This window comes from Olea europaea, chromosome 7 (genome assembly GCF_002742605.1).
Source record: "Olea europaea var. sylvestris chromosome 7, O_europaea_v1, whole genome shotgun sequence".
In the NCBI taxonomy this organism is placed as follows: Eukaryota; Viridiplantae; Streptophyta; class Magnoliopsida; order Lamiales; family Oleaceae; genus Olea; species Olea europaea.
The window spans coordinates 4950950-4960378 of NC_036243.1; the positions used below are offsets into that span (position 1 = coordinate 4950950).

General features: G+C 35.5%; 1 long non-coding RNA gene across 1 annotated transcript; it reads right to left on the reverse strand.

The window, feature by feature from the left end:
• Positions 1–6806: 6806 nt before the first annotated feature.
• LOC111396754 lies at positions 6807–8322 on the reverse strand. Its single transcript, XR_002703058.1, has 2 exons — positions 7954–8322; positions 6807–7031 (listed from the first exon to the last, which is right to left on the reverse strand). It is a non-coding gene; the product is annotated as an uncharacterized LOC111396754 (long non-coding RNA).
• Positions 8323–9429: the final 1107 nt, after the last annotated feature.

Sequence of the window (9429 nt, forward strand, 5' to 3'; positions counted from 1 at the left end):
TTTTGGGTAGAAAACAAAAAATATATAATAATTGAGTCAATGGATTAGCTGCTTCAAGTTCCAAAATTTTAAATGCTCAAAACTGCTGGTGGGCTCTGTTTTAACTTTTAACTACCCTAAGATTAAGAATTTGTTGAAGTGAAGTGAGCGCAAGTTTGTTATTGTAATTGTGCAAAAAGAGAAGAAAATTGTGTTTTGCAATCTGTCGTATTTCTAAGTTTGACTTTTTCGTTTGGATCGCCTTGTGTTTTAAGTGGAACCAAGGAAATTGGTTATTTAATGTTTGAACTACCATGTCTATCACCTTTCAAATAAAGTGCTTAGAAATTACCCCGGTTATCTTGGTTCTCTATGTTGCTAAAAAAATTAGATTTATTCTTTAATATTGCTTCAAATTCTCAAATTAGATAGAAACTGAATTTTGATTCTTCTTCCACTACAAATTTAGGAAGTGGATAAAATATATGCTCATTGTTTAATTATTATAGTTTTCTGGTAAAAAAAAAAGGGTAATTAATTTCTAAAGTAGATGAAATAATTTTACTCTAGTGGTTCCAATATAACTTGTTAAGAAAATGATTTCTAATTACGGTCAATACATGTCTATTTGTTTATATATTTTATTTCTGTATGAGATTTCCACTAAACGAGTATTTAAAATAAGATCCATGACATTTAGAGCTCGTCAATCAGTTACCGTCCGACGAACCCAAGGTATGAATGAAATATTATGTTTAATCCTACTGTCAAGCATGATTTATGAATTTTTTAAACTTGATTTCAAGAAATGCTCATGAAGTTTAGGATGAAATATGCTATGTAAGTTGTTATTTTGCTTAAGCATATACAAAGTATGATGATTAGTCATTTCATTCAAAGCAGAAGAGCATAATGTATAATTTGACTAACAAAGATGAAGCATAATTGGACATTTATGTAACAGACATGGCTAGAACTTATCAAACCGCTAGAAAGGTTGCGACTTGTAGAGCAGCATTGAACCGTAGGTCCGTCATTCGTTCCTATGAGAATTTCGTGACCAACCCAGCTAATTCCCTTGTCGAACACGTGTAGGACTGGAGATCACACATATCGAGGCTGTAAATAACCTCATACATTCACTTTCACCTCAATGGGAAATTATGGAAATTATGGTTAGAGATGAGATGCTAGAAGGTAACCCTTCAGAGCATCAAAACACGATTGACTTCAACATATATTGTCAGACACTTCTAGATAGGTGGAGTGAGAGCTTAGAACCCCAACCTGAGGTGACAAATGAGTTTGATGATGAGGCTGAGCCTGAGTTTGAGCTCGAGCCAGCGCAAGAACCTCCGTTTGAATCGGACCCAGACGAAGATCCTGAATGGGAGCACAAGGATGACATTGAGTTGGAGTTGGAGAATGATCATGAATCTGAGACACTGGTTGAGAAGGACATAGAGTCCACTCTTGAGGCAGAAAACTCCTTTAAAGATGAAGCTCCACCAATGAAGATCCGCATGATTTATATGGATTAGAAAACTTAGATTCTATTTCCTTGTACTGTGATATTTCTTCCTTTACGTTACGGGAAAAAAAAATTCAAGCTATTAAATATCCTATTTTCAATGAGTATTATTATTAAAAAATAGTTAGTTTCGTGTGAACGTATTGAGCTACTTTGTTGTCCAACCTTTCTAAGACAACATTTATTTTGTTGATTTAAAGGAAATGGAAGGACAACAAGACCAAGCAGCTATGTTCAGGGACCTAATGAGGGCAGTGCGTGATCTTAGTAGGAATCAAACACCAGCACCACCTCAGAATCGACCGATCAACGCCAACAACACAGGATCAATTGTGGAGCAGTTCCGTCGATTCAAACCTCCTCCTTTTGATGGCAAGGCAGACCCTTTAGCAGCCGAAGAGTGGTTAAGAGGATTGGAACGAATCTACAAACACACGACATGCACTGATGCACAGAATGTATCATGTGCCGAATTTATGCTGGTTGGAGCAGCAGGCCACTAGTGGGAGTCTACTTCACGCACTAGAACAGAAGAACAACAACGTGCTATGACTTGGGCACAGTTCAAAGAATAAGTAATGACAAAATACTTTCCCCAATCACTGAGGGGTCGAAGAGAGGCGGAGTTCTTACAGCTCAAACAAGGAAACTTGTCGCTTGATGAATATGAAAGAAAGTTTGAACAACTTTCTAGGTATGATACACATCTTGTGAATACTGAACCAAAGAAAGCTAGGATGTTTCAACTAGGGCTGCGTCCAGAAATTGGAAGAATCATGGCATCTCACCGTACAACTACCTATAGTGAAGTACTTCAGCGAGCTCAATCAATTTCTGATCGTCTAGAAATGGATCGGATGACTGAGAAAAGTAATGAATTTTATGGTAAACGAAAGTGGAATGTACCAAATAAAGGGAAAGGATTTGGACAATTTAAGAAAGCCAATACAGGATCAGGATCCAAAAAACCAAATAAAGTTATTCCTTAATGCCCTAAATACAACAAGGCGCATAGAGGAGAGTGCCTATTTGGGAAAAATGTGTGTTATCGATGTGGCCAAGAAGGACATTTTGCCCCAGATTGCAAAGCATACCCACCTAAAAAAGATCTTGAGCAAAGGATGAAAGTGAGAGCCAAAGTTTTTGCTTTAACTCAGGAAGAGGCAAAAGAGGATTCGAACGTAATGACAGGTTCTACTAATATCTGAACTACATGCATATGTTCTTATAAACTCAGGAGCTACTCATTCATTTGTTTCTACCACTTTTATTGCTAAATCATGTGCTGCATATGAGAAAATCGATAGTGTTCTAGAAATTTCCATCCCATCAGGTAGATTTATGAACACTAATCAGATCGCTAGGGCAGTGAAGTTAGAAATGAATGGGAAAAAAATTAAAGGCTGATCTATATCTCCTAGACATGAAAGACTTTGACGTCATTCTAGGAATGGATTGGTTGGGAAGCAACCATGCAACCATTCAGTGTTTTGAAAAAGAAGTAATTTTTCAAAAGCCTGGGGAGGAAGAGTTTTAATTTTGTGTTGTACAAGTTAAATCTTTACCTCGACTCGTATCGGTCATGAAGGCAGAAAAGATGTTAAAGAAAAGATCTTGCCAGGGATTTCTGGTGAATACACATGGAACTCAGCATTCGGAACTTACCATTGGTAATGTGCTGATTGTATGAGATTTCAGTGATATATTCTCTGTTAACTTACCTGGCGTACCACCTGATAGGCAATTGGAGTTTACAATTGACCCCGTACCTGAAGCATCTCCAGTATCTAAAGCTCCATACAAGATGGCGCCAAAAGAACTTCAAGAATTAAAGATACAATTACAGGAATTATTGGATAAAGGTTACATCCGACCAAGTACATCTCTTTGGGGTGCACCTGTTTTGTTTGTAAAGAAAAAAGATGAATCAATTTGCTCAGTTATATGTTAAGGAAATTGTTAGGTTGCATGGAATTCCAGCCTCCATCATCTCAGATCGAGATCCAAGGTTTACTTCTAAATTTTGAAAAAGCATGCAAAGAGCTATGGGGACAAAGTTAAATTTCAGCACTGCATATCACCCCCAATCTGATGGACAGTCGAAAAGGACAATTCAAATTTTAGAAGATATGCTCCGAGCATGTGTCTTAGATTTGGGAGGTAGTTGGAAGTCTCATTTATCATTAGTAGAACTTGTATATAATAACAGTTTTCAAGCTACTATCGGCATGACTCCTTATGAAGCCCTCTATGGCAGGAGATGTAGATCACCAGTTCATTGAGATAAAGTTGGAGAAAACCGAATCTTGGGCCTTAGAAATTATTTCAAAGACAGTGCAAGCAATTGACAAAATTAGAGATAGAATAAAGTCTGCTCAAGATAGACAGAAAAGTTATGTGAACCAACAAAGGAAGTCAATAGAATTTGAAGTCAGTGAGAAAGTCTTTCTAAAGATGGCACCAATTAAAGGAGTTCTTAGATTTGGCAAGAAGGGAAAGTTGAGACCTCGATTTATAGGTCCTTTTAAAATTCTAGACAAAATTGGAAATGTAGCATACCGCCTAGCGTTGCCGCCCAGACTATCGACAGTGCATAATGTATTCCACGTATCAATGCTTAGGAAATATGTGCACGATCCCGAGCATGTGATAGGCTATGAATCTTTGGAAGTACGGAAGGACTTAACTTACGAAGAGGCCCTTTGGAGATTATCAAAAGGAAAGTACATGCATTAAGAAATAAATAAGTCGCATTGGTTAAGGTTCGATGGAAAAATCATGAAGTCATGGAGACCACTTGGGAGAAAGAAGAAGAAATAAAAGTCAAGTATCCTAGGCTTTTCGACTAAATAAGGTAATTTCAAGGACGAAATTATTTTTAGGGGGAAAGGATGTGACGTCCCGACTTTTAATTATATTTTCATATGGAGAAAAATCAATATTGATCGTTTTACGAATGAGGTAGCCCATGTCTAGCATTGTTGTCACATTAAGGTCCAAAGGTAAATATGATAAATTAACCCATTTTGTTGCAAAAAATAAAAAAAAAAAAAAAAAAATAATAATAATAGATTTATTGTCTTAGTTAGATAAATTTATCGTAACTTTTATTTAGGGTCGATTATTTAAAAATTATAGAAAATTTATAAAATATATCAATATTATACTTGTTATGTGTCTTGTGTTGAATAACATAAATTGGCTCAAGAAGAAATATTTTTAGGCTAGTTATACCCAAGTTATGTTGAATTTTAATTTACAGTTTGAGATGAGATATTTCAAGATTTTATTTTAAATCATTATTTTGTCGTTATTGAATTGTCGACCACATTTTGATCACTAAAATAAAAAGTTATATTTCCGCTTAAATTTTAAAAAAAATATTGGTAGCACCTCGAGCTCATTTTTATTTAAAAATAACAATAATAATGAAAAAGAGTTCGGAGCGTTATACTGCTAGTGCTAAAAATATCAGCCTGCTAATTGGTATTAATAAAGGGAAAAAGAACGAGATGCTTTCTTGAAATAGCCGACAACTATTCTAAATTTTTATGAAGTGAGTAGAAAGCATTTTAGGTGAGTGGATGCGGGGTATGATGATTGGATAATTTAAAATGCATTGTGTTCATTAGAGATTTAAAATGCATTAATGGAGTGAAAGATTTCTGCAATGGGATTAAGGAATACTTGACACTTGTTATTTGTGGGAACATATCATTCTTATCTTCTAATTTTTACATTTTTGTGCTCAATTATCCTTCTTTGCTGTGGTTAATTCTTGCAAAAGATGCTGATTGGTTAGGTTTGCAGCGAATAGACCATTTTGAGATTGCTCTCCAGGTTTTTTGGGAAATGTGGGAATATAAACTTCTATTTCGCTGAACCTTACATACAACTCGTGGCTGTAGTTGTTCGAAGTGGCTTTTATAAGCCACTCTATTTCTTCTAATAATTTCAATTGTCCTTCTCTAGTGCTATCTACTTTTCTTTGATCCTTGATAGTTTTCGTGTTTAGGTAGAGCTAATCATAATACTATTCATCTTAAGTTATTAGGAGAAAGAATATACAAATGGGAATCTCTACTGCTTTATATTCAATAAAATGTATGTTGTATAAAGAGCACCAAGTTAGAATCTAAGTTTCTTCTTTGTTACATTTTGGTTTTATTACTCTGTTTTTGCCTCTGTTAAGCAGTAGTGGCACCTATTATATCTTCAGTTCAGTGTAATGAATGCATTATTGCTCTATTAAGGAACGTAAGAAATTTTCAATTTATGCCTTTCCTTTAGAATATTCTCCATCCTCACAGCCTTAGTTGTCTATGATAAGCTTGTATAAAACTTTGAAATAACACTGCTAGAATTCCTAGGGATCAACGAGTGGTAGATTGAAGCTGCCAAAACATATTAAAACAACTGGAAAAAGATAATTCTTCCAACCTTGGATTGACTAGTCTTTGGAGTTTGTAGAAACTATGCTAAAGGCATGCTTTAAATAGTTGTAATAGGGTTTCTATAGGGATTTTGATCCTATAAGTAGCTGAGCCCAACTGGCATAGAGACCATATCGTTGCAGTAAAAATTGATATTTAATCAAAGGTTCTTTTTTCAACCGTTGACAAGTGTTCTCATCTTGCTCTTGTTACATATTTTCTTTCCCTTTTCTTAAGTTTTGCTACTCTTGCAATAAAAAAAAAAATTAAAAAAAATTAAAAAAAAAATATATGTCCAACGGCCTCATATTAATTAGTCGCCTAGGATCTCAAAGTTCTTAGGGCCAGCCCAAAACATAAGTAATTACCGTTCCCTGACCAACACTTTCACACTTAAGCTCGAAAGCCTTTACCCCTTGGAAAAATATTCATATACCTTCCTAATTCAAGTACATGGTTAATAGATGGAGCCATAAGTTAAGGGAGGGTGGTTCTCATATGAGAAACAAACTTAAGATAGTCGTAGTAGTTTCTCAAAATCACATTCTCCATAAATTTGAACTGCCCGCACAGATCATGGAAAGGAGATAGAGGAAGCACTCAAATAGCAACAGTGTACATGTATGCTATCAACATGAAACCATTGCCATGTCTGCTTAGATGGTAGGGTAGTATCAAGACACAAAAGAAGCTAGAAGTGCTGGCCACCAAATATTTGCCTATACATCTACAAGGATTCTCAGACTAACTTAGAGCAAGCACATGCTTTTCTTCTATATCTAGGCAGTGGGGGTAAACCCAAACTATGACCCACATTGGACCTAGTATTTCACCAGGTGATTAATAACTTGAGCTGTAGTGAGGGAAAAAAAGTGCGCATAGGAGCTCGGTTGAATTAATTATCAAACTCAAAAATGTTGGCATGAAATAATAAAAAAAGCAACACTTTTCTTTAAGAGATACGGAAACGGTACCCTGATTGTTTACAACTGGTACACAGCAGCAAGGCAGCAACAATTATTAGATACCCTATCAATCCAACATATCACGAGGAAGTGAAAATATACATGTTTAACCAGCCAAAATCCCTGCATCAAGAATGAAGGCACCTGTCAGTTTGATAGCATGGCTCCTTTCCAAATCTTCATTCATGAAAACTAAATTTAAGTTTTATTTCTGCAATACAACAAATATGTGATTGCACAACATGTAGATCAGTAAGTTACTTAGTTCCCTCTAAATTAAGCTTCATAAAACAGTATTTGAGGCTAAAATATAGAGAAAGCTGTTAGGCTAATTTTAGTTGGTCACTTCACAAATCTTCGTTTCCCCTTTGAATACTAATGTTTAAAAGGGCGGCAACAAATGGTAAAAAGGTAACCAAAATCCATATTAGAAAAGCTGCTGAATGTACCAAGAGAACAAGCACAAGAATTCACCATATGGATTTCATTTTGTCCAACCTATTTGTTTCCAACACAATTTTCTTTCCATTCCTATTCTTTATCAATATCTTTTCACCTTCAACTTGCACTCGTAGCCTCGTTCAGCTATTTTCATTCGAACTGTCAAGAATTATCTGAAACTTTCAGTTTCTTAAATTTGGTCCCCCCCCCCCCCCCTTTGGCCCCCCCCCCCCCCGGCGGGGTAAATATCTCCTCTCTTGTTTACCTTCCCACATAACTATTTTTCAAACATTTTTTAAAATCCATGTCAATGAAGAACTCAATATAACCAACGCAAAATGAAACATTTGGCAAGCAACAGAGTCAAAAATTCATTTTTTTTTTTTGCTTGAATAGTAGTTAAATTAATAACCCAGATACATACGTTTGCTAAATAAATTAAGATGTTATTTGCCCAGTTTCTTTCCTTCAAATTACCAAAGAGAAATTAAACCAACAGATTGCCATAATCACGACGGATCCAACAATATAAATATCGATAACGATAAACACCTAACTTAAAGCAAAGCAATATAATTGAACCGATTAATGCCAAAAGATCCACCTTGAATCTAATGGGAAGAAGAACTGGGGGTTTTAGAATCAGAGGTTTTTTTGGGTGAAATGTAATCTGGAGGAGAGTGGACAAGAGCGGCAATCATAGCTCCGGGAAGCACGCCGTATTGAGCTACCTTCGCCAGCTTTGTAACCAGCGGCTCTCCCTTCAATACGCCCAACATCTTCATTTTCTTCCCTTCTTCTTCTCAGGTCTGAGAAATATTGAGAAAAATTCACTACACCGGAATCTCTTTACTGCTTTCGAAGCCTCCTGTTACCGGGTTGAAGATTTCTGATTTCAACTAGTACAAATTGTGAGGATCCAAATTACAACGATCCAGACCGCTTTCTTGGCGTAGGCTTAAGCACAAGAGTGACTCTGATTTTATTTTCTAGTTGGAGGCCCAATTATGTGAATTAACCCAACTACCGTAGTTGTTAAATGGACTATGTGCCCCAGGACACATCTCCAAGTGGTAAAAGGTGAGGGTGGATAAATCCAACTTTACTTGAGGTTTTCGTTTCAAGCGTTCGAATCCTGAAATATGAAATTGACTATTGAGTAAGTGCAAGTATACAAGCAGCCTTTCACTCTATACCCTTGGAGGCATAACCTGCGATTTACCTCCCTCACGATACTTCAGGGTAGGGGCGGTGGGAGGCCATTAAAGTTGGGGTTCAACCTTTAAATGGGCTATGCTTGTTCTAACATTTCCCGCAAAAGTGAAAATTACACCACGTGCACTTTTTTCTTAGAATAATGCTATTTATAGTGAAAACTATCGACAGTCGTCTTACGTGACATACACATTATAATTTTTCATTTGATACATTACACATGACAGTTTGTTATTTAATACATAATAAAAAATTATCATATTAATTTATCAAATAACAAACTATCATGTATATGTCACGTAGGACGACTATTGGTAACTTTCACTATTAATAGCGTTACTCTTTCTTTTAATATATTCGCATATTACGATTCATCATTACTATTTCTATCAATACTGAAATAATAAAGTAAAAGTGCATTACACTCCTAATGTTAATTAACCTAGATAACGATTATTACTCCATCAAACAATCCAATACATTAATTTCACAATTCTTGCTACAAGAATCCCAAATTTGGATTTCTTGGACAGTGCACTAATTAGACATTCCAATAAATTGAAACCTTAGAATAACTATCTATATATGAGTAAATCTAACATTTTTGAGAGTTTTTGCACACATCTTTTCATGTAGTCAGAAAAATATAATTGCTATGTGTTAGATCCCAAAACTATATCTCTTTTGTTATTTTATTGTCTATTATATAGATTCTTCTCCCATATAAAAAAATCTGCAGTCATTTTGCACGTGTTACAGTTGGGATGACTATCAATTTCCAATCTTATAATCATTCATTTCACAAATACATTTTCCAAATGACGTGAAGTTAGGGATATTAAAAGGGTCGTCGGCTCGACTCGTG